General features: G+C 48.7%; 1 protein-coding gene across 1 annotated transcript in view; it reads right to left on the reverse strand.

Annotated features, from left to right (window-relative positions):
• The window catches only part of PPP1R16B (protein phosphatase 1 regulatory subunit 16B), a 117,748-nt gene extending 110,029 nt beyond the window's left edge, over window positions 1-7,719 (reverse strand). The window contains exon 1 of the mRNA XM_032143344.2: window positions 7,615-7,719. The gene's annotated coding sequence lies outside the window, so the exon portion shown is untranslated. The remainder of the gene's footprint in view (window positions 1-7,614) is intronic.
• Between the last annotated feature and the right edge of the window lie 16,112 nt (window positions 7,720-23,831).

Consider the following 23,831-nt stretch of genomic DNA (forward strand, 5'->3'; position numbering starts at 1 on the left):
ACCTTGGCCGATTCTAACACAGGTGGACTGGACTAGGGCCCAGGCACCTGTACTTCTCACAAATCCCAGGTGACCAGATGACCCAGTAACAGCATGTACCTGGATACATGTTTTTGGAAGTACTCAAAGCTCATCATTCTAGCTGACATTCTGGCTGTCTGAGTTGCTCCTTGAGACCAAGCATCCTCTTTGTCAAATCTGGTCCCAGGCCTGGGCACACAGAGAAGGGGCACAGTGAACATCTGTGACTCCGCAAGCCAGCCAGCACAGCAGATGGCTGTGTGAACAGGCACAACAGGCTGCATTTGTTTTTGTGCTTAAGTGGTTTGCACCAGGGAACCCTCACTTGTAGACTTGGGGTCTCCCATACGCTTGCTCCTCAAAGCGCAGTTCACACACTGGCAGCTTGACACCCCCTGGGAGCTTGGTAGAAATGCAGAAAACTCCATACCCAGCCCTACTGAGTCAGTTTCTGCATTTTAGCAGGAAACCAAAGGGGATCCATATGCAAGTTTGTGGATACACCCTAGACCCCTTCTCCCTATCCAAGTAAGTTCTAGCCAATGGGCACATCTAACCTGTTCAAACACCCTTTGGGGCCAGTCTTCTCCTTCAAACTCCTACAGAGACCCAGAAAAACAGCACAGTCCCTCCAACAGCCCAGACTCACACTTAGCAGCCAGCCTAAGGCTCCAGGTGAACCTTCACTTTAATAAGTTATGTATTTTTAAGTCCACATTAAAATAAACCTTCCCAATAAATTGAAAAAGAGACACCTCTGGCCTCTATAATTCCAGGACGTAAAACACCCTCCTCTTTTGTACAGAATTGAGACCCCTGCTTTCCTGCCTAAAGCCATCCAGGGACATCAAACAGTCCAAAGAAAACAAGCAATGTCTTCCTGTTGGCCAAGCTTCAAGTTATCAGGCAGATTTCACACTGCAGCTTGACCTCATTAATCCAAGGCCTATCACATTGCTGTAAATGTCAGTGGAAAATAGCCATTCAGTGGGTTTCCTTCATTCCACTAGAAAGGGACAAAACAGGAAGCTGACAAGCAGCTGTGCCCCAGCTTGGCAAATCCCAAGGGCCCAGCTGACAGCACCTATGGTCCTCTGCCCCAGCCTACTTTCCAGATAAAGACGGGTCGTGTATCTACATGAGTAAAATGCAGTTGGTGATGGCAGGAACAATTCAGATAATCTGGGCCCCCAAGCACCTGCCTGGAAAGGAAAACAGAGAGCTCGGTCTGAATGTCTTTGGCCTGAGTTACTAATTGGCTGTTCATCATTCAAGTTCATCTAAATCTCTTCTGCCTATTCAAAATGTTCCACAAGCTAAACCCCTGGGACTCCAGGGGACATAAGGCCTTCCAAGTCCTCATTCATTCCTTTAATGCGTATTGATTGTCTCCTGTGTGCTGGACATCATGCTGATCATGCTGGCCAACTGGAGACACACAGCTGAATGAATTGGACATGGTCACTCACCTTATGGGGCTCATAGTCCACTGTAGTCTTTCTTAACCTCAGCACTATTGATATTTGGGATCAGATAATTTTTTGTTGTGGGGGTGCTGTGCTGTGCACCATAGGATATTTAGCAGCATCCCCGGTATCTACTCACTGGATGTCAGTAACTCCTCTCCCCCACTATCCCCTGCAAAGCTGTAACAACCAAAAATGTCTTTAGACATTGCCAAATATCCCCTGGGGAGGGTCAAACTGCCCCAAGTTGAGAACCACAGGTCTAGTGGATGAAACAGAAGACTAAAAGAGTAATGCTCACATTTAACCATATAATCACAATTATGATAAGTACTGCAGAGAAAAATCTGCTGGATATTATATCAATATTATCTACAGCTTGGAAGTCAAGCATTTTACATATGATTACAAATCCTTATGACAATTCAGAATTGTTTGTTAGTCACTATTTAGCAACTTATTGGAGATGCTAAAAATAGCAACTTATTTCTTCATCTTTATTTCCAGATGAAGAAAGTAAGGTTCAAGGAAGTGAAAAAATTTCCCTAGGCCCCAAAGCCAGTGGAAGGCAGAGCCAGGATTTGAACCCTGGCCCCAAACTTTGCCCCCATGTAAAAGGAAATGTAAGCCTGTGTTTGGATGTCCTCTGAAACAGGGAGGGTCTGTGGTCATGTGATGCTCTGACCAGCCATCCTAAAAGATTCATTCCTTCTTGGGGCCACCGTGGGGCTCAGCCACCATCTGCCACATCAATCAAGCTGCACATTGCCTGCATCAAGGCACATCTATGGGCAAAGGAATGCCATTCTAGATTCTGAGACATCCAAGAACACCTCCCTGCAAAGCGCCTGCACCCAGGAATTTCCCCAAAGTCGGGGTACATACCCAGAGCACACCTCACTGTGACCCATCTCCAAAATGCCTACTGCCCAGCACCCAAAGGTACACGAAGCAAAAGAGGCCAGATATTCTGCAGTCAGCCTTAGATTTACAAAGTGTGTGAAGAAGGTGGTGCAGGATAGCACATGGCAACTTTGAGATACCCCCCAAGACGTGAGTTCCTGTCACTTACAAGCTGCATGCCCTTTAGCAAATTGTCTCACCCTCTGTGCCTCAGTTTCTCCCTCTGTGCAGTGGGGGATAAGTGCATTCATTTAAACAGATTGGTATGAGAATTCAATGGCGATGCAAATAAAGACCTTTGACAGTGACCAGCATCCAGAAATGCACTTGGTGCTATATCATGATCAATAAGTGAGTCAGGTCATGACGCTTCCTCCACTTCTACCCTCTTCTCTCAGATAAGAAACTGAGTCCCAGGAAGAGAGAAACAAGTGCAGACGTGGGAAAAGCATCTCAGGAAGAGGGAGTGGACCTTTTCTTCTTCGTGCTTCCTGGGTGGAACGAAGAGGGAAGGATGGTGAATGTATGGACAGTTGGGCAGAGACCAGCCCTTCCTCCCATGCAGAAGTTAATCCTGAAGTTTCTTGGACAACCCTCACTATAGAACCACCCTCCAAGGAAGGTGCAGAGGGACTGCCTCGGGTCAGTGAGTGTTTAATCCTTCGGGACTCCCAGGAGGATGGCCTCTGCTACCTCCCTGGCCTTGCTTCTGCCTCCATCAAACTTTCTGATGACTCTGCTCCGTCAGCGACTCCTCCCACTGCTCTCCAAAAACATCCAGCACTTTTAAGCCTCGGTGCCTCTGCACATGCTGTTCTCCTGGCTAGGGCTGCCCTACCACCTGGAAAACTGTCACTGAAGGGCTCAACATGCTCCCACAGCAACTTTTGCCCACCTGTTATTGGCAATAATAGACTAATAATAGCAACGAACATCTGTGAGCACTTATTAATATCTAGAAAGCCCAAGCTAGGTTTTTAAGGTTTTTGGTTTTGGTTTTTTTGTGTGGTTTTTTGTTTTTTTTTTCGAGACAAGGTCTTACTCTGTTGCCCAGGCTAGAGTGCAGAGGCGCATGTAATCATGGCTCACAGCAACCTCCACTTCCCCGGTTCAGGTGATTCTCCCACCTCAGCCTCCCAAGTAGCTGGGACTACAGGTGCACACCACCATGCCTGGCTAATTTTTTGTACTTTTTGTAGAGATGGGGTTTTGCCATATTGCCCAGGCTAGTCTCGAACTCCTGGAGTCGATCAGTCTGCCCACCTCTGCCTCCCAAAGTGCTGGGATTACAGGCGTGAGCCACCGCACCTGGTTCAAGCTAGGTTCTTTACCCACAGTGTCTCACTTCTCTCCTCACATCATCTTAGGGAGGTGGCTTATCTGCTTGAGAGGTAAGGCCTCTGTCCATCCTCACCCAGCTACAAGGTGGCAGCTTCAGGATTCAGACCTGGGTCAGCCTGAGCCATGTGGATCTGCTCTTCACTCTCTCTCCTTGCTGTTGCAGCCTTTATCCCACAGTGTCCTCATTATCTGTCTCCAGGCCTGCCTCTCCCCATAGAGGGAGAACTGTGAGAGCTGCCTCATTCATCTTGAAATCCCTTGCTAAGCATGGGGGCTAGGATGGAATAAACATCTTTTGAATGAATCAATGAATCCTGGAAAATGGCAGTCAGCTGAGAAAGGCTAAGTGGCTGCTCACAGACTCCCCGGGGTAAAGCTGGTGCTAGACTCAAGTTCCCAGGAGTGAGCCCCCACCCCCGCCCCAGGAGACAGGCTGAGAGGCTTTCCCTGTCCTGATGGCTACAGGCAGAAGAGACAGGGTCTAACTCACTCCCCACCCTGGCACTGGAGGAGGTGGGACCTTTGAGAGCCCAACACGAAGGAGGAAATAGTAGTGATGGTGACAATGATCATTTCCTGCATTCCTACCCACACCAGATGCTGTACTGAGCACTTTCATTTTTTTTTCCTTTTTTTTTTTTTGAGATGGAGTCTCGCTGTGTCACCCAGGCTGGAGTGCAGTCATGTGATCTCGGCTCATTGCAACCTCCTCCTCCCGGGTTCAAGCAATTCTCCTGCCTCAGCCTCCCAAGTAGCTAGAACTACAGGCATGCGCCACCATGCTGCGCTAATTGTTGTATTTTTAGTAGAGACAGGGTTTCACCATGTTGGCCAGCTGGTCTTGAACTCCTGACGTCTCGTGATCCTCCCGCCTTGGCCTTCCAAAATGCTGAGATTACAGGTGTGAGCCACTACACCCCACGCTAGTACTGAGCACTTTCTATGTGTTAATGGTCTCATGGAATCCTTACAATCCCACAAAGTAGGCATTACTGTGATACCTATTTTACAAATGAGAAAACCAGACTCAGAGATATTAAGTCATGTATACAGGGTCACAGAGCTTTTAGGTATAGATCCCTGATTAAAATTAGACCTCTCTGGCTCCCTCACTCTTCATACTCGTAGCTTTCTGTAAGAGGCAGGCTTGTCCAAGCCCTCCTTGAAGCCCAGTTGCTAAGATGCACTCAGGACAGTGAAGGTTTTCCTGGTCTCTGCTGGAAGAGTGCCAGTTGGGACCTACTGGTCAACAAATGTGACAAGTGTCCTGGGTGCAGGAGGGGTGGTGGCTAGGTTGGGAGAGGGGAGGGAAAGGTTGGGGGGATGGGGTCCCGAGAGTCCAAGCACAGCACCCGAATTCAGGTATGTGCCTTCTGCCTTCTCCTAAACCAAGTTGGCTGCAGCCTCTGTTGCTCCACTTGGGGCATGGAGCTGATTTTGAGAGGAGCTGAGCCCGTTTTCCTATCTGCAAAATGGGAATCAGTAATGCCTACTTCATGGGGATGTGAGGATTCTGTGAGGCCATCACACATAGGCCTAGTTTCCAAAGGGCTCAAATAGGCTCTGCAGAAAGGAGAAAGGTTCTGGCTTTAAGGAAAAACCACCTCCCTACGTCAGCATCCTCTTAGCCCTGTGGCTCAAGCTCCTGAAATGACTTAACAGCTAGATTAGAATTTAACCTCCGCTCCACCGTCAATTACCAGAGAGAGCAAAGTCTGAGTGGGCACAGGGCCTTGCCTACCATGTCTTTCTAGGCCATGGATGATCTGGAGAACACAGATGGCACGGGGCCCTTGACACATGAACCACAGTGCCACTAATGAGTGTCACAGTGGTAGGAGACCAAAAGAGGGGAAAGAAGACATTCCAGAGGCTGGGAAGAGCTGGAGCCAGGAAGGTTCCAGGACAGGGGGACACTGTTAGGTAGACCCCAATAGACAAGTAGGTACAGAGTTGATGGTCCAGGGTGGCCTGGTTGACACCTTGCCCCTAGCATCCTGGGGACTCAGCCAGGAAGATGGGATTTGGGTGACAGGTGGGAGAGAAGGGCATGGGAGATCTGTGTGGGAAGGGCCCTGTGAGCAGGCAGCTGGCTGGAAAGATTTGCTGGCCCCCACCGGCCTCCTGCAAGCTGGCTTTTTATGACAGAGCTGGCGGAGGAAGATGTGGAAACTCCCCCAGCCCCTGCAGAACCACCCACCAGGGCTCCACTTCTGCACCTGTCTAAGAGAGACACGCCCCACTCAAAGCCAATCCCGAGGGCGGCCAGTATTGGCCAAGGAGTGTTCATCCTCCCGCTCTGCTGCACCCAGCCTCTCCCTCGTCTCCCCACAGCCTGGCGGCTGTTAGCCCCGTTTCTTAGAGGCAGTTGAGACTCCAGAAGCCAAGTACCTTGCCCACGAGTAGACAGCTAGTCACCAGCTGAGCTAAGAAGCTTTATTACCAGACTTGGAGGAGGCCTCCCAGATGGAGGGTTTTTCTCCGGTGCTTCACCAGCCGCAGGAAATGGCAGGGTACACAGGGAAGTACCCCTGCGGACTGGGGCCGCCATCGGCAGGCTCTTTTCGGGGAGAGCCCTGAGGGAAAGGGCGCCTGGTACCTCCGGGCCCCGGGTCCTCCACAGAGGGTGATTCAGAGGCAGCACCTGGTGTCCAGAGCCGCGGAGAGCTGGGGGGAGCTTCTGACAGTGAGAACAGGGGCCCTTTATGTGAAATGCAATCACATGGGCGCGCAGGCAGCTCGGTTTTCGGTTCCTAGAAGCGTTGATGAAGCCACATCCCTCTCCCTCTGCTCCTGAGGTGCTCGGGAGTACCGAGACCTAGGCCTGGCGCGCGGCAGCGGCGCAGCCCTGGGGTCTCGCGAGGGCCAGATTCAAAGCTCTCCCAGGCTGAATTATCCGCCAAGGGCTGAGAGCTGCATCATCATCTCCAGTGAAGCTGGAGGCCGGGCCGGGGTGGGGGAGCGGAGGAAGGGAGTCTTCATGGGGGAAGGAGGAGGGCAGCGAGCGCCTGCCCCTCCCGGCTCTCCACCCGGGGCGGTCTGGGCAGCTCAGCCTGGGCACTCCGGGTGACCTTGGGGAGACCCCTCTGGGCGACCTCTCCGGGGCGGCTACACGTCTCCGCCCATCCTCGGCTCCCGGGGGCGCTCCTCTGGGCCGGAATCGATGAGCGGGAGTCGCCCAGAGGGGAGCGCTCCTGGCGCGGGGGACCCAGACGCCGGCGCACGGGGCCCTGGGAGAGGCCGGGCGCGCCCCTCCCGGGGAACTACCACGCGCAGGGTCTCCCCGGGGCTGGCTGGTGCTGTCAGCCGGATCCTGAGGCGGGGCGGGTCTGCAGGTGGAGGCGCCTGCCTTGGGGACCTTTCCCGCCCAGGCAGGAGCGCTCTCTGCGCCCTGCCGCTGCCCGCCTGGACCAAGCCCCGCCACGCGAGGGGGCGGCACCTCCATGCCCGGCCAGGAGAGTGGGCGCGGGGGGGTTGTTTGGTGTCCGCTGTGGCTCCGGCCGCCCGGCATTGCACCCCCAGCGGACGGCGGCCCATGAGTCCAGAGCCGACCGAGGACCCCACCTCCCCGCCCCAAGATCGGGCCACTACGGCCTCAGCCAACAACCTGCCAATGCGCCCCCTCCCCTGGCCTCGTCAAGGAATTGCGAGGCCGGGGAGAACGCCCCCATTCCAGCCCGACTCCCGGACCTAGCGCTCGCGGTACCCGCCTTTCCAGAGTCCCCACACTCCCATTTATCTCAAGCTATCGTCCCTTGGCCAAAGCGCCCCGGCCCCCAGCTAGGTGATCGCAGGCTGGGACCACCTCCCCGCCCCATTCTCATCCCCCGCCCCGCGAAGCCGCAGAGCGCAAGGAGGGTGGTGGCGCCGCCGGGGAACTCACCCGCTCTCCCGAACCCTGCCCCGGGCGGCTCCCGACCCCGGCTGTGTCTGTGGGTCCCCGAGCCGCAGCTGCTCCAGCGGCGACAGAGCTGGCTCTGCTCGGCCGCGAGCCTCCGCGCCGCCTCTCGGCTCCTCCCCCAAGGCGGGGCCAGAGCTCCTGGGACTGGGGTGGGCGCACTCAACCCCATCCGGCTTGGGAGGCAGCGCGGGACAGGGTCCCGGCGCTCTCGGGTAGGGACCCCTCTTCTGAGCTGCAGGAAGTTGAAACCGGTTGGGACGCGGCCAGGCTTCGGAATAGTTTTCCTAACGTTGCCCCCTCCTCCAAAATAGTTTTCCTAACCCCTACCCCGACCTTGGAAAGAGGGAAGCCAAGAACGGTATCCCTGCTCCCATTTGACAGACGGGAATCCTGAAGCCCAGAGAGGAGTGGTAACCTGCTCAAGGTCACACACAATGAATGCCAGGGCCAGGAACTCAGGGTTCCTAGCTTGAAGGCCTGCTCGGCCTGAGTCTGAAGGCTTCCCAGGAGGTCCAGGGGCCGGCCCTGGCCTTGCACTGGGGACAGATCTGTGGGGCCAGGTCCCCCAGCTGCCGGGGCCGAGACATGAGGGCTGTGGCCTGCAGCGTGGACTCGCATCATTTCCTCTTTCTGCAAAGAAGGGAGGTGAAGCGCTGGAGGAAGGAAGTGGTCGTACCTCTGCTGACGTCTGACTCCCTTTGAGGTGTGCAGGATGAAGATAGGGGCTGCTTCCCTGAGATTTAACGCTAAAAATAAAAAGCAAAACATACCCGGTGGCTTCTGTCACCTCATTCAAGCCTCTTTCTGGGGCTGAAGGCCTTTGCACTCTGTGCACCAGCCTTTCTTTACAACACAATGGGTTTAACTATTTAAGTTGCTGAGAGTCACCCCCCACCATCACCACCCCAGGAAGAGAAGAGAAAGTTCATAAACAAAGCGGAGAAAACCTCCCCAAACATTCTCTGGAATCCACATTTGCTGAACCCTGGCCTTAGAACAATAGGTTTCTCTTCTCCACAAAGGCCTTGTTTCCTGAGCTTTCCCGGCCTACAGATGAGAGCCCTAGGCACCCCAGGGCCAGCCAGCTGGGGAAATTTGGAGTTTAAGTTTGGGGAGTTTGGGGATGGTACCCAGTCAATTTAATTCTCAGCTGTCATGTTTGAGGAACTCTCCCAAATCCTTCTTTTTTCACTAGCAATGTTCTTTTGAGGCCACCAGCATCACCTGAGTTTAGTGATTTTCTGTTTGCTCAGTCATCTTTCTTGGGGGAGAGAAAATCTGTGGGATGAACTTGTTCCAGGCCCCCAGGCCCTCTCCAGGAACTCTGCGAGCCCCCTTCATTGGCTCCCTGGATCCCTCTCAGTTCATTAATAATCCAGTTGTGAATGACACTGTTTCAGGAAAAGCAATTAGACAGTAGAGCAGGTGGGGAAGACTTAAAGCCATGTTTAAAATAACCCAAGGGAATCATTGTTTTCCGAAGAATGTTTCCATTGATTGATAATGAAGAGCCGTGGGCTGAGAGGATGGGAACCCATCTCTCCAAGGCTTGTGTGGCATTTGGGGCCTGTGTTCCTAAAATGAGGCCTTTGGAGGGAGGGGCTCCCAACTCCAATGTCGTGCTGTTCATTCACCTCTCACACAGTGTTTGGTATCAAAGGTTAAAGTAAATTCAGAATAAGTTGGAGGACTCCCATGTCCTGATTTCAAAACTTACTAGGAAACTTCAGTCATCAAGGCAGGGTGGTACGGGTATAAGGACGGGCATACAGACCAATGGAATAAAACTGAGAGTCCAAGCAGAAGTCCTTACACTTACTGCCAATTGATTTTCAACAAGAGTGCCAAGACAATTTAATGGGGAAACAATAGTGTTTTCAAAAAATGGTGCTGGGACAACTGGATACCCACATGCAAAAGAATGAATTTGAATCCCTGCTTCATACTCTATGCAACATGTAGATCTAAATGTAAGAGCTAAAACTATAAAACTCTCTGAAGAAAACATAAGCCTAAATCTTCATGACTTCGGATTAAACAGTGGTTGCTTAGATTTGATACCTATAGCACAAGCAACAGAAGAAAAAAAATAGATAAATTAAAAACTTTTGTGCTTTCAGGGGTATCATCAAGAAAGTGAAAAGATGGGGCTAGGCCTGGTGGCTCACACCTATAATCCCAGCATTTTGGGAGGCGGAGATAGGAGGATCACTTGAGGCCAGGAGCTCAAGACCAGCCAGGGTAACATAGTGAGACTCTGTCTCTACAAATTCTTTTAAAATTAGGCAGATGTAGTGGTTCATGACTGTAGTCCTAGCTATTTAAGAGGATTGCTTATGCCTAGGAGTTCAAGGCTGCAGTGAGCTATGATGGTGCTACTATACTCCAGCCTGGGTGACAGAGCAAGACCTTGTCTCTAAAAAAAAAAAAAAATTACACATAAAAAGAACAAAAAGAAAAAATAACTGTTATAAGCTGAATTGTGTGCCCCTCCCCCATTCATATGCTGAACTGTACTGGTTACAGTCCCAGAACCTCAGAATGTAACTGTGGATGGAGATAAGATCTTTAAAGAGGTGATCAACTTAAACTGAGGCCCTTGGATGGAGCCCTCATCCAATGACTGGTGTCCTCATAAGAAGAGACACTACAGATGCGCCACACAGAGGAAAGACCAGCGGAAGGCACAGGGAGAAGAAGGTTAACTACAAGCCAAGGAGAGAGGACTCAGGGCTGGGGGACCAGACCTGCCAACACCTTGATCTCAGAATTGTAGCCTTCAGAATTGTGAGGAGTAAATTTCTGGGGGTTTGTTTGTTTGTTTGTTTGACATGGAGTTTCACTCTGCTGCCCAGGCTGGAGTGCAGTGGCACGATCTTGGCTTACTGCAACCTCCGCCTCCCAGGTTCAAGCAATTCTCCTGCCTCAGGCTCCTGAGAAGCTGGGATTACAGGTGCGTTCCCCCACGCTCGGCTAATTTTTGTATTTTTAGTAGAGTAAGGGATTCACCATGTTGGCCAGACTGGTCTCAAACTCCTGACCTCAAGTGATCCACCCACCTTGGCCTCCCAAAGTGCTGGGATTACAGGTGTGAGCCACTGGGCCCGGCCAATTTCTGTTGTTTAAGCCACAAAGTCTGTAGTATTATGTTATGGCAGCCTTGGCAAATTAATACAATATCCCACAGAATGGGAGGAAATATTTGCAAATCATATTCCTGGTAAGGGACTTATATCTAGAATATATAAGGAACTCTTACAACTCTGTAATAAAAAGACAAATAACTCAATAAAAAATGGGCAAGGAGCCTGGGCAACATGGCAAAACCCTGTCTCTACTAAAAATACAAAAAGTTAGCTGGGCATGATGGCATGGGCCTGTAGTCCCAGCTACTGGGGAGGCTGAGGTGGGAGGATTGAGCCTGGGAGGCAGAGGTTGCGGTGAACCAAGATCACCCCACTGCACTCCAGCCTGGGCGACAGAGTGAGACCCAATCTCAAAACGAAACAAAACAAAAAAATGGCCAAGGGATCTGGATAGACATTTCTTCAAAGAAGAGAGATATACACATGGCCAAGATGCTCAACATCATTAGCCATCAAGGAAATACAAAGCCACAATGAGATACCACTTCATACCCACTAAGATGGTTATAATACAAAAGACAGGCAATAACCAGCATTGGTAAGGATGTGGAGAAATTGGATCCTTCATACGTTGCTGGTGGAAATGTAAAATGGTGCCGCTGCTTTGAAAACCAGTATGACATTTCCTCAAAATTTAAAACATAGAGTTACCAGATGGCCCAGCAATTCTACTCCTAGGTATATACTCAGGAGAAATAAAAGCATACATACACTAAAACTTGTACACAAATGTTCATAGTAGCATTATTCATAACAGCTAAAAAGTGGAAACAACCCAAATATCCATCAAATGATAATGGATAAATAAAACACGGTACAATCCACTGTTACTTGGCAATCAAAATGAATGAAGCACATGCCACAACGTGAATGAACCTTGAAAACCTTGTGCTGAGTGAAAGGAGCCAGTTCCAAGGCCATACACATATTATATGATTGTATTTGTATGAAATGTCCAGAATAGGCCGATCTATAGAGACAGAAATCAGATTGGTGATTGTCTAGAGCTGGGAGGGGGTTATTGGAGGCAAATGGGGGGTGACTGAAAAGAGTACCAGTTTTTCTTTTGGGGGTGATAAAAAATCTTAAAATTGACTGTGGTGATGATCACACAACTATGGATATATTAAAAACCACTGAATTATATACTTTAAGCCAGTGAATTGTATGGCATGTGGATTATATCTCAATAAAGTTTTTCCAAAAAAAAAGTTAAACTATGCCGTCATCCTCCACACCTCTCTCTCCTGTCCACAGGCAGGAAAGTCTCTTCCTTTATTTTGGAGGTCATCTGTGGTACCATCTGTAGTAAGACATTAAGGGACAGTCCAGGGCCACTGAATATTCTGCGAGGCTATGGGAAAATGTTTGAGGGCCGCCAAATAAATAAATGGGCTCAACATACAAAATCTAAACATTGATGTTTAAAAATATAGACTTAAATGTCAACATAACTTTAGGTCAACCGGTCAACTGCAACTAAGTAAATTCATAGTTACATAGAAATTATACAGGAGGTAGGCTGGGCGCGGTGGCTCACACCTGTAATACCAGCACTTTAGGAGGCTGAGGCAGGCAGATCATGAGGTCAGGAGATCAAGACCATCCTGGCTAACACGGTGAAACCCCGTCTCTACTAAAAATACAAAAAATTAGCTGGGCATGGTGGTGGGTGCCTGTAGTCTCAGCTAGTCGTGAGGCTGAGGCAGGGGAATGGTGTGAACCTGGGAGGCGGAGCTTGCAGTGAGCAGAGATTGCGCCACTGTACTCCAGCCTGGGTGACAGAGCGAGACTCTGTCAAAAAAAAAAAAAATTATACAGAAGGTAGAATTTGGGTGAATTATATAGTTGCTATGAGGCAAGGTCTAGAGATTCCTGAGTTTGTGAAAAATGAACTAATTCTAGCGTTTAAAGGGATTCATTCTAGAGGTTATCTGAACCAAGGTTTTTTGTTTGTTTGTTTTTTGAGACAGAGTCTCACTCTCTCACCCAGGCTGGAGTGCAGTGGTGCGATCTTGGCTCACTGCAACCTCTGCCTCCTGGGTTCAAGGGATTCTCCTGCCTCAGCCTCTTGAGTAGCTTGTATTACAGGTACCCACCATCATGCCCGACTAATTTTTGTATTTTTAATGGAGACGGGGTTTCTCAGTGTTGGCCAGGCTGGTCTCAAGCTCCTGGCCTCAAGAGGTCTGCCCAAAGTGCTGGGATTATAAGCGTGAGCCATCATGCCCAGCCTGAACAAAGGTTTTTGTTTTTGTTTTTTTCTGAGACAGAATCTCACTCTGTCACCCAGGCTGGAGTGCAATGGCATGAGCATAGCTCGCTGCAGCCTCTGGCACTCAAGTGATCCTCCCATCTCAGCCTCCCGGGTAGCTGGGACTACAGTCACATGCCACCACGCCCAGCTAATTTTTTTTTTTTTTTTTTGAGATGGAGTTTCACTCAATTATTTTTACTTTTAGTACAGATGAGCTCTTGCTATGTTGCCCAGGCTGGTATTAAACTCCTGAGCTCAAACAATCTTGCTGGAATTACAGGCATGAGCCACTGCACCTGGCCTGAACTTGTGGTTCTCAATGTCAGCCTGTGGGCAGGTGCTAGGCTGGCTACATTCATTCATTCATTCATTCATACATTCAAAAGATACTTAGTCTAATGCTAGACCCAGAATAAGCCTTGATAGGCCACCCTTGTCCCCATGCTGCTACTCCTGATGATGAAGATGATAGCTTCAGGCCAGGCCCAACCAACAGAAGAGCAGGAAGTGCAGAGAGGGTTCAACTTGGGTTCAAGTAAAAATGAGCCAAGAAGGAGAAAGGCATCCCAGGTAAGAGTTCTGGCTCTGGAATGAACTCGCTGGGCGGTCATTTCCTCTTCTGAATGTCGGTTTCCTGGTCTGTACAATTCTGATTGTACAATACTTATAAGTGTTTGTATGTGTGGTTTTTTCCCACGTCCTCATGCTTTTGTGGGAAGTGACTTTTGTTTTACCTCTTTTGTAAGCTCCCCAAGAGCTGTTTGCATGCAGTAGGAACCCCATAAGTAGGTGGAAGGAGCCCCAGGCATTTAGGGCTAGTGGTGAGCTCGACCTGTGATGCTGTGAGGATAGGGGTAACTAAGAGTGGGACAGACTGGTTTTCATTTTTTTTTTTTTTTTTTTTTTTGAGAAAGACTCTTGCTCTGTCGCCCAGGCTGGAGTGCAGTGGCGCGATCTCTGCTCACTGCAACCTCCACCTCCTGGGTTCAAGCAATTCTCCTGCCTCAGCCTCCCGAGTAGCTGGGACTACAGGTGCCTGCCACCACGCCCAGCTAATTTTTTGTATTTTTAGTAGAGAAGGAGTTTCACAGTGTTAGCCAGGATGGTCTTGATCTCCTGACCTCGTGATCCACCTGCCTCGGCCTCCCAAAGTGCTGGGATTATAGGTGTGAGCCACCGTGCCCAGCTGGCTTTCATTTTTATATTCAATTTATGGAGAATCTTGTGCAGTGGCTCTCAGTCTTGGTGGTACTTTGGAATCACTAAGAGGTTTTAAATTTTTCTGATGGCTGGGTTCTACCCCAGACCCTTTGAATCAGAATTTCTGGAGGTTTATTTTTAAACATAACGTACAGATCAAAAGAACTCCCGAGGCATGTTGAAAATGCAACTTCACTTAACTTAGCCAGGATTAAGAATCACCACCTAAGTCAGTGTTTCACAAGTTTTGGTGACCACAAAGTGGGTAGGGAATGGGAGAGGGGGTTTAGTCCATTTTCTGTGGCTGTAAGAGAGTACCTGAGACTGGGTAATTTATACAGAAAAGAGGTTTATTTAGCTCACGGTTCTGCAGGCTGAGAAGTTCAAGGGCACGGCCCAGGCTTCTGGCAAGGGTTTTCCTCTATTGCAACATGGTAGAGAAGGGAGAAGGTCAAAAGGGAAGCAGACATGTGCAAAAAGGGGAAACCTGAGGACTGTGCTGGCTTTATAACAACCCACTCTTATGAGAAATAATCCATTCCTGCAACAACCAATCCAGTCTCTCCAGAGCCAGAACTCACTCACTACTGGGAGAACAGCACCAAGTTATTCCTGAGAGATTGGCCTGTATTACTCAAACACCCCCCACTAGGTGCCACCTCCCCAAACCTTCATTCTGAGGGTCAAATTTTAACATGAATTTTGGTGGCAACAAACAAACCATATCCATGATGGCAGGATGGTGGGGGAGAGATAGTATTAAAATCCTCCTTCCTGGGCCTGTCCTTTGCACCCCTTTCTCATTCTTTGGCGTAGGGGCCTCAGAATATGCATTTTAACAGATTCTAATGAACAATATGCCTTAGCTAATGCCTTCAGCTGCCTTGGTAGCAATGCCTCATTCTCCTATATTCCTTATGTTGACTTAAACGGGGTTTCCAAAATTCCAGGCAAAGAAAAGTCACCTGAGGCACTTATTAAAAATGCAGATTCCAGCCGGGCATGGTGGCTCACACCTGTAATCTCAGCAGTTTGGGAGGTCGAGATGGGTGGATCACCTTAGGTCAGGAGTTTGAGACCAGCCTGGCCAACATGACAAAACTCCATCTCTACAAAAAATACAAAAAGTAGCCAGGCATAGTGACACATGCCTGTAATCCCAGCTACTTGGGAGGCTGAGGCAGGAGAATTGCTTGAACCTGGGAGGTGGACGTTACAGTGAGCTGAGGTTGCACCATTGCACTCCAGCCTGGGCAACAGAGCGAGATTCTATCTCAAAAGAAAGAAAGAAAGAAAAATGCAGATTCCTTTTTGCAATCACCAATATAATAATTGAGGGAACAATAGCCACGAACAGCTGTTATAGCCATTGAGAAAAAAGGTATTGGGTAACAGAATAGTCACACTCTTCAAAACATCATGCCGCAGATCATTTACTAGTTATAAGGGGAAAAGGTACTTTTACAACAGACAGCTCCAGTGGTCTCTGCCTTAAATGCGAGATCACACAGCATCACCACAGTGGGACAATCTGACATTGTTCGCCCCCACTGTGATGCAATAAGATGTACTCAACATCTTCTATGTCATATTCTCGCCAAAAATACTTAACCTGATTTTAATCATGAGGAAAATTAAGACAAATCTAGAATGTGGGGCATTCTAAAAGCCTAGACTCTCTTTTTAAAAGTTAATATCATTTTTTATAGTGGCAGGGACTTATTCCAGATTGAAAGAGATTAAAGGGACACAATAAAAAGTGCATAATGTGTGCACCTTGATTGGCTTTTGGACTGAACAAGTAAATAGCTATGAAAGAAATGTTGTAAACCACAGGGAATTTAAATATTATCTGTACATTAGATGACATTACTGGATTGACGTTACTCTTCTTAAATATGACAACGGTGTTGTGGTTGTGGTTATGGATGAAAAGGTCCTTTTTTCTTGTTTGTTTTTTGAGACAGGGTCTCACTGTCACCCAGACTGGAGGGCAGTGGTGCTATCACAACTCCCTGCAGCCTCAACCTCCCGGACTCAAGCAATCCTCCCACCTCAGCTTCCCAAGTACCTGGGAGCCAATTTTTTTTTTTTTTTTTTGAGACAGAGTCTTGCCTTGTTGCCCAGGCTGGAGGGCAGTGGGGCAATCTCGGCTCACTGCAACCTCCGCCTCCCAGGTTCAAGTGATTCTCCTGCCTCAGCCTCTGAAGTAGCTGGGACTACAGGCGCGTGCCACCATGCCCGGCTCATTTTTTGTATTTTTAGTAAAGACAGGGTTTCATCGTGATAGCCAGAATGGTCTTGATCTCCTGACCTTGTGATCCGTCCGCCTCGGTCTCCCAAAGTGCTGGGATTACAAGCATGAGCCACTATGCCCGGCCCACAACTGGCTAATTTAAAAAAAATTTTATACAGACAGGGTCTCCCTATGTTGCCCAGGCTAGTCTTGAACTCCTGGGCTCAAGCGATCCTCCTGCATTGGCCTCCCAAAGTGTTCAGATGATAGGTGTGAGTCACCCTACCTGGCCTAGGTCCCTATTTTTAGGAGATGCTTGGTGAGGAGAGGGTGAGGGAGGGAGAGAGAGAAAGTAAAAATGAGCCAAAATGTTAACAACTGGTGAGCCTAGGTGAAGGGGGTTCAAGTGTTCCTTGTACTTTTCTTTCCATTTCTCTGAATTTGATATTTTTCAAAATAAGAAAAATTGGGAGGGAATGCAGATTCTTGGGCTCTTCCCCTTGGAGATTCTGATTCAGCAGACCTGGATGAGGCCTGGGATCTGTATTGTTTAGAGTGCTCAGGTGATTTCTACCTGGGGCAAGTTGCCACCATCTCTTAACATTGTGCCCAGAAGTCCCCCCCCGAGCAACCTGTGCCGCTTACTGCCTTTGGTCTTCATGTGCCTACTGGGGTATTGCCAGCCCTGCAGCACATCTTATCCCTCCACCTGGCCTGCTGTTCCCTCCCTCTGCTTAGCCCCCAATCTCTTTCAGGTCTCAGCTCAACCATCACTTTCTCAGGGAAGGTTTCCTAGAATCCACTCAGCCAAACCCCCTGGTAGTAGCTCTCATAACCCCAGGGACCACAGTTGTCATTTTGTACATCATTGTGGCATTGAATATTAATCCTGCTTCTCCCATTAGACAGTGTTATGGGCTGAACTGAGTCCCACCACTCCCAAATTCCTGTGTTGAAGTCCTAACCACCAGTATTTCTGCATGAGACTGCATACAGAGATAGGGTCTTTCAAAAGATGACTAAGGAGCTGGGTGTGGTGGCTCACACCTGTATTCCCAGCACTTTGGGAGGCTGAGGCAGGCGGATCACTTGAGGTCAGGAGTTCAAGACCAACTTGGCCAACATGGCAAAACCCCATCTCTACTAAAAAATGCAAAAATTAGCCAGGCATGGTGGCAGGTTCCGGTAATCCCAGCTATTCGGGAATCTGAGGCAGGAGAATCACTTGAACCTGGGAGGTGGAGATTGCAGTGAGCCAAGATCGTGCCACTGCACTTCAGTCTGGGCGACAGAGAGAGATTCCGTCTCAGAAAAAAAAAGAAAAAAAAAAGAATAAAAGAAGGTGACTAAGGTCAAATGAGTTCATACGGGTAGACCCTAATCAAGTAGGACCAATGTCTTTATTAGAGGAGATTTGGAGGCAGATAAAAGACACTGTGAAGACACAGGAGGAAGACAGCACCTACAAGCCCAGGAGAGAGAAAAAAGAAGGCAGTACTGCTGACACCTTGATCTCAGACTCCTAACCCCCAGAATTGTAAGGAGATTGTTTGAGCCGCCAAGTCTGCTGTATTTTCTTACGGGAGCCCCAGGACATTGATCCACTGAGTGCCACCCTGCACTCTGATAAGACGCCAGGCCTTTTTGCTTAACACGGATTCCCAGTGCCTAACATAGCCTGGCATATAGGAAGAGCAAGGACATTTTTATTTATTTTATTTTACTTTTTAGAGATAGGGTCTCACTCTGTTATCTGGGCTGGAGTGCAATGGTGCCACGATAGCATCATAGTTCACCGCAGCCTTGAACTCCTGGGCTCCAGTGACCTTCCTGCCTCAGCCTCCCAAGTAGCTGGGACTACAGGTGCCATCACCACACCTGGCAATTTTTTTTTTTAAGGCACAGTCTTGCTCTGTTGCCCAGGCTGGCATGCAATGGCATGATCTCAGCTCACTGCAATCTCCACCTCCCAGGTTCAAGCAATTCTCACGCTTCAGCCTCCCAAGTAGCTGGGACTATTAGGTGTGCACCACCATGCCCAGCCAATTTTTGTATTTTTAGTAGAGATGGGGTTTTGTCATGTTGGCCAAGGTGGTCTTGAACTCCTGGGCTCAAGTGATCTTCCAGCCTCGGCCTCCCAAAGTTCTGTGATTACAGGCGTGAGCCAGCACCCCCAGCCACCTGGCTAATTAAAACAAATTTTTTTTATAGAGATGGGATCTCACTATGTTGCCCAGGCTGACTTCTAACTCAGCCCCAAGCCTTCCTGCTTGGGCCTCCCAAAGTGCTGGGATTACAGGTGTGTGCCGCTGTGCCTGGCAGCAAGAATTTGTTGTAGGGATGAAATGACCCTGCTTTAGGAGGCTGGTGGAAGTGTTTGGAGGGTAGAGAAATATACTCCTGGCATACATCAGGGCTTTAATAAACAGCTTGAAAATGCAGCAAGATAAAATTTTGGAAATTACAAATGGGGGTTAGGTTTCCTTCCCTTCCGTGTTTGTTTTGCTGCACTGCTACTGTGGTTGCCCTCAGCTCTCACCCATCTAGCAATTGTCACTCTTTGCCTCTGGGGAAGGACAGATGCCAGCGACAGCAAACAAAATTGTTCCTCAGGCCTGAGTGGCAAAATTGAGCCTGTAACACCCACGGCCCAGGGGGCAGCCTGAAAGCCGAAGCGCTTTTCATGTGTTACTGCCTGGAATAAGAGAGGGCAGGTCTTGGAAGATACGTCATCCCTCGGTATCTACAGAGACTCTGGTTCCCCAAATCAGTGCATAAAATTTTGGAAGTCCTGCAGGATTCCAGCAAATATGGTATCTTCCATCCACATTGGGTTGCAGATGCAGAACCCATCATGTGGGCAGCCTACTGTATTTACTGAAAAAAAAAAAAAAAAAAAAAACTGTGTTTAAGTGAACCTGCGCAGTTCAAACCCGTGTTGCCTAAGGGTCAACTGTATATGGGCAAAGCCTGAAGTGGAAAGGCAAAATGGTTATCCCCACACAACAGATGGGTTGAAGAGGTGCTCTATTTGTGAATTATCAGGGAAATGTAAATAAAACAGCTAGGAGATAAAGGTCACATCCATCAGAAAGGCAAAATAAATATAAATAAAATAGTCTCTCAATACTGCGGTGGGCTAAGACTGTGCAAGTGGAACCCCATGGGATGGGAAGAACCAAACCCTCGTGCAATCGTTTTGGAGGGAAATTTGGGCATTATTTGGGAAAGTTGGGTACTCACATCCAGTAATACAGCAGCTCCACATTTAGGAATATCCAGCTAGGAGAAAACCTCCCACCTGTGTAGAAGACATGTCCAAAGATATTCATTAGGCCTTTATCTGCAAAAGGCTAGCAACATCCTAAATGCCTACCAATGGGGGAATGGATAAATGGATTCAGGAGAGCTTTAATATCGCAGAATTCTAAACAACAGAGAAAATGAACAGAAATAAAGCTGCCTGTGTCAACATAGATAAATCTGAAAAACAAAATGAGTTGGGAAAAAATGCAAGCTGCAAATGAACACTTACAGTGTGGTATTTATTTATTTATTTATTTACTTTTGAGATGGAGTTTCACTCTTGTTGCCCAGGCTGGAGTGCAAGGGCACAATATCGGCTCACTGCAACCTTCGCCTCCCGGGTTCAAGTGATTCCCTTGCTTCAGCCTCCTGAGTAGCTGCGATTACAGGCACCCACCACCATGCCCAGCTAATTTTTTTTGTATTTTTAGTAAAGACGGGGTTTCACCATGTTGGCCAGGCTGGTCTCGAACTCCCAACCTCAGGTGATCCACCCGTCTCAGCCTCCCAAAGTGCTGGGATTACAGACATGAGCCACTGGGCCTGGCCGATACTTTTATATTTTAAAACCACAATAGCATCCATTTGTGATACCCAGATATGCACTAGAGGCATAATAAATGATAGGCTGGCTATCTTCACCAGCCCTACAGCCCTAAGACTGTGTAAGTGGAACCCATTGGGGTGGGAGGAACCAAACACTGGTGCGGCCGTTTTGGAGGGAAATTTGGAGGCCTGAGTAGCATCCTTCATCTTGCTCTGCACTGCTGTGGATGACACCATAGGAATTCCCTTGTCTTCTGGCTTCTTGTAGGAGATAAGAGGGCAGAAGTGAGGCCATGTGAGTTGGCTGTGTCCCTCTACTGAAGGCCACAGCTTCTACTGCTGACCCTCTTCAGGCTTTGGTAGGTGCTCACACCACTTGCCTCAGTTTCCCCATTCATAAAATGGGTATGATAAAAGTAACTATCTCCTAGGTGCATTATGTGGACTAGATAAATGTAGGCACTTGGTGCAGTGTCTGGTGGGTTATAAATAACTCAACAAAAGTTAGCTTTTATTGTTATTAATCACACCCTTTCTCCATTCCTACAAGGAACTCCTTCCCCACTGCCCCCCTCTTTCTTTTTGAGACAGAGTTTTGCTCTTGTTGCCCAGGCTGGAGTGCAATGGCCCAATCTCGGCTCACTGCAATCTCCTCCTCCTGGGTTCAAGCGATTCTCCTGCCTCAGCCTCCTGAGTACCTGGGATTACAGGCATGCACCACCATGGCTGGCTAATTTTGTATTTTTAGTAGAGATGTGGTTGCTCCATGCTGGTCAGGCTGGTCTTGACCTCAGGTGAGCCACCTGCCTTGGCCTCCCAAAGTGCTGGGAATACAGGCGTGAGCCCCCGCGCCTGTCCCCGTCCCCCCTTTTTAGACATGAAAATCTCATGGCTTCCCTTAATATTACTTGACATTCCAAAATACAGGTCTGAAAGCAATCCTTTTTCATAAAGCATGGGACTACATGTGCTTAGGAATTTCAGAATTTTTTGAATTTTATAAATGCAATGTGGTGGGTGCATAGAGTCTATATCAGTGATTCTCATACGTGAGAGTGAGTCAGAATCTCCAAGAGGGCTTGTTAAAGCACAGAGGGCTGGGCCACACTCATTCTGTAGGTCTGAAGTGGGGCCTGAGAATTTCCATTTCCATTTCCCAGTTGATGCCGATGCAGCTGGTCTCAGAACCACACTTTGAGAACTACTGCTATTTTACGATATCCTCAGAGGGGTCTAGAGCAGCACCCCCAAATCAAATATTATTATTTCTACTGTGGGCTGGGCATGGTGGCTCACACCTGTAATCCCAGCACTTTGGGAGGCCGAGGCGGGCATATCACCTGAGGTCAGGAGTTTGAGACCAGCCTGGCCAACATGGTGAAACCCAGTCTTTACTAAAAATACAAAAATTAGCTGGGTGTGGTGGCAGTTGCCTGTAATCCCAGCTACTGGGGAGGCTGAGGCAGGAGAATCACTTGAACCCGGGAGGTGGAGGTTGCAGTGAGCCGAAATCGTGCCGTTGCACTCCGGCCTGAGCAACAGAGCGAGACTCTGTCAAAAAAAATAAAAATAAAAATAAATAAATAAATAAATAAAAATCCTACTGTGAAATGTTAATGAAAGACTATAAATAGCCTTAAGCCAGTTCAGATTAGATTTAGCTACTGAGTAAGCTTTTATAAACTGATGCAAACCCTTTCAGTTTGCAGAGAATTTTGGATTTTGGAAGAGTGTAAGGGATTGTAGACTTGTAAATGAAATTTCATGACGAAAGATGAAAGCATATAAAAAAAGTAATGTTAGAATATGCTTTTTAAAACTACACTTGATCCACCACCATCAGGGATTGTGAATGTGGAATGAATGAATGAATGTGAATAAACTCTTAAGGAAGAAGAAAGGGACAGAACAGCGGGTCTTGCATAGTTTCTAGTGGCCACCAGGTGGCAGTATCAGCTATCGCTCTCAAAGTTGGGGAGCGCTCGGGAGAGGGGCGATCTATGCTGTTATGTCAAAGACAGAACCAGGCTGTGGGTAGCTGCTCTATCTAGAAGAGCCCTTGGGAGTTGCTATTGCTTTGTATCCAACTACTCCAAAACTTAGAGGGGTAAAACAACCATTTCATTACGCTCATGAATTCTGTGGGTCTGAAATTTGGAAAAGGTGAAGCAGGGATAGCTTGTCTGTTCCACATGTCCCGGGCCTCAGGTGGAAATACTTGTTGGCTGGGGGCGACTCACCAGCTGGGGGTGGGGGCGTGGGGCGTTGACTCAATAGCTGGGAGCTAGAATCATCCGGAGGTGTCTTCATTCACCTGTCTGGGTATTGATGATGACTGTCAGCTGCAACCCCTACCAAGGGTCTCGCTGTGTGGTCTCTCTGTGTAGGCTAGCTCAGCCTTCCTCACAGCATGGGCTAGCCTGGGCTTCCTCACAGCATGGCGGCTGGGCCAGCTTCGGCTTCCTAGTATGGTTGCTAGGCTAGCTCAAGAGAAACATGGCAGCTGGGCTAGCTCAGGCACAGCATGGCTGCTGGGCTAGCTCTGGCTTCCTCATAGCATGGTGGCTGGGCTCAAGTGTGAGTTTCAACGAGAGGAGAAATAGCACACCCTTTGATGGGAGGGATGTCAAAGTCAATGTATTCGTTTGCTAAGGCTGCCATAGCAAAGGACCACAGTCAGGGTGACTTAAGCAACAGAAATTTATTCCTCAGAGTTGTAGAGGCAAGAAATCCAAGATCGGATGTGAGCAGAGTTGGGTTTCTCCTAAGGACCCCCTCCTGGGCTTGCAGATGGCTGTCTTCTCACTGTGTCCTCACATGGTTCTTCCTCTGCGTGGCACATCCCTGGTGTCTCCTTTTCTTCTTATAAGAACACAGTCATATTGGATTACAGCCCCACCCTAATGCCTTCATTTTAACTTAATCACCTCCCTTTTTTTTTTTCTTTTTTTTGTAGAGACGGAGTCTTGCTCTGTTGTCCAGGCTAGAGTGCAGTGGCATGATCTCAGCTCACTGCAACCTCTGCCTCCTGGGTTCAAGCGATTCTCCTGCCTCAGCCTCCTGAGTAGCTGAGACTACAGGCACACGCCACCATGCCTGGCTAATTTCTTTTGTATTTTAGTGGAGACGGGGTTTCACTGTGTTGCCCAGGCTGGTCTCGAACTCCTGAGCTCAGGCAATCTGCCTTCCTCAGCCTCCCAAAGTGCTGGGATTACAGGTGTGAGCCACCGCACCCAGACAATCACCTCTTTTAAGGCCCTATCTCCAAATGCAGTCACATTCTGAGGTACTGGACTTCAATGTATGTATTTGTGGGACCATGATTCTGCTCCTAACAGCCACATTGTCAGACGATCATGTGATATAGGCGATATCTGTCTTGGGAAAATGCAGTCTGCCATGGCACCCGTCTTGAGGCACATCGCACACACCGATGGTGTCGCAGTTGGTCATGCACATCATTCTCAGTCCTACCTCCATGCCTTTGGATGCACCGCTCTCTCTGCCT

The sequence above is a fragment of the Hylobates moloch genome, unplaced genomic scaffold, assembly GCF_009828535.3.
Source record: "Hylobates moloch isolate HMO894 unplaced genomic scaffold, HMol_V3 SCAFFOLD_21, whole genome shotgun sequence".
Taxonomy (NCBI): Eukaryota; Metazoa; Chordata; class Mammalia; order Primates; family Hylobatidae; genus Hylobates; species Hylobates moloch.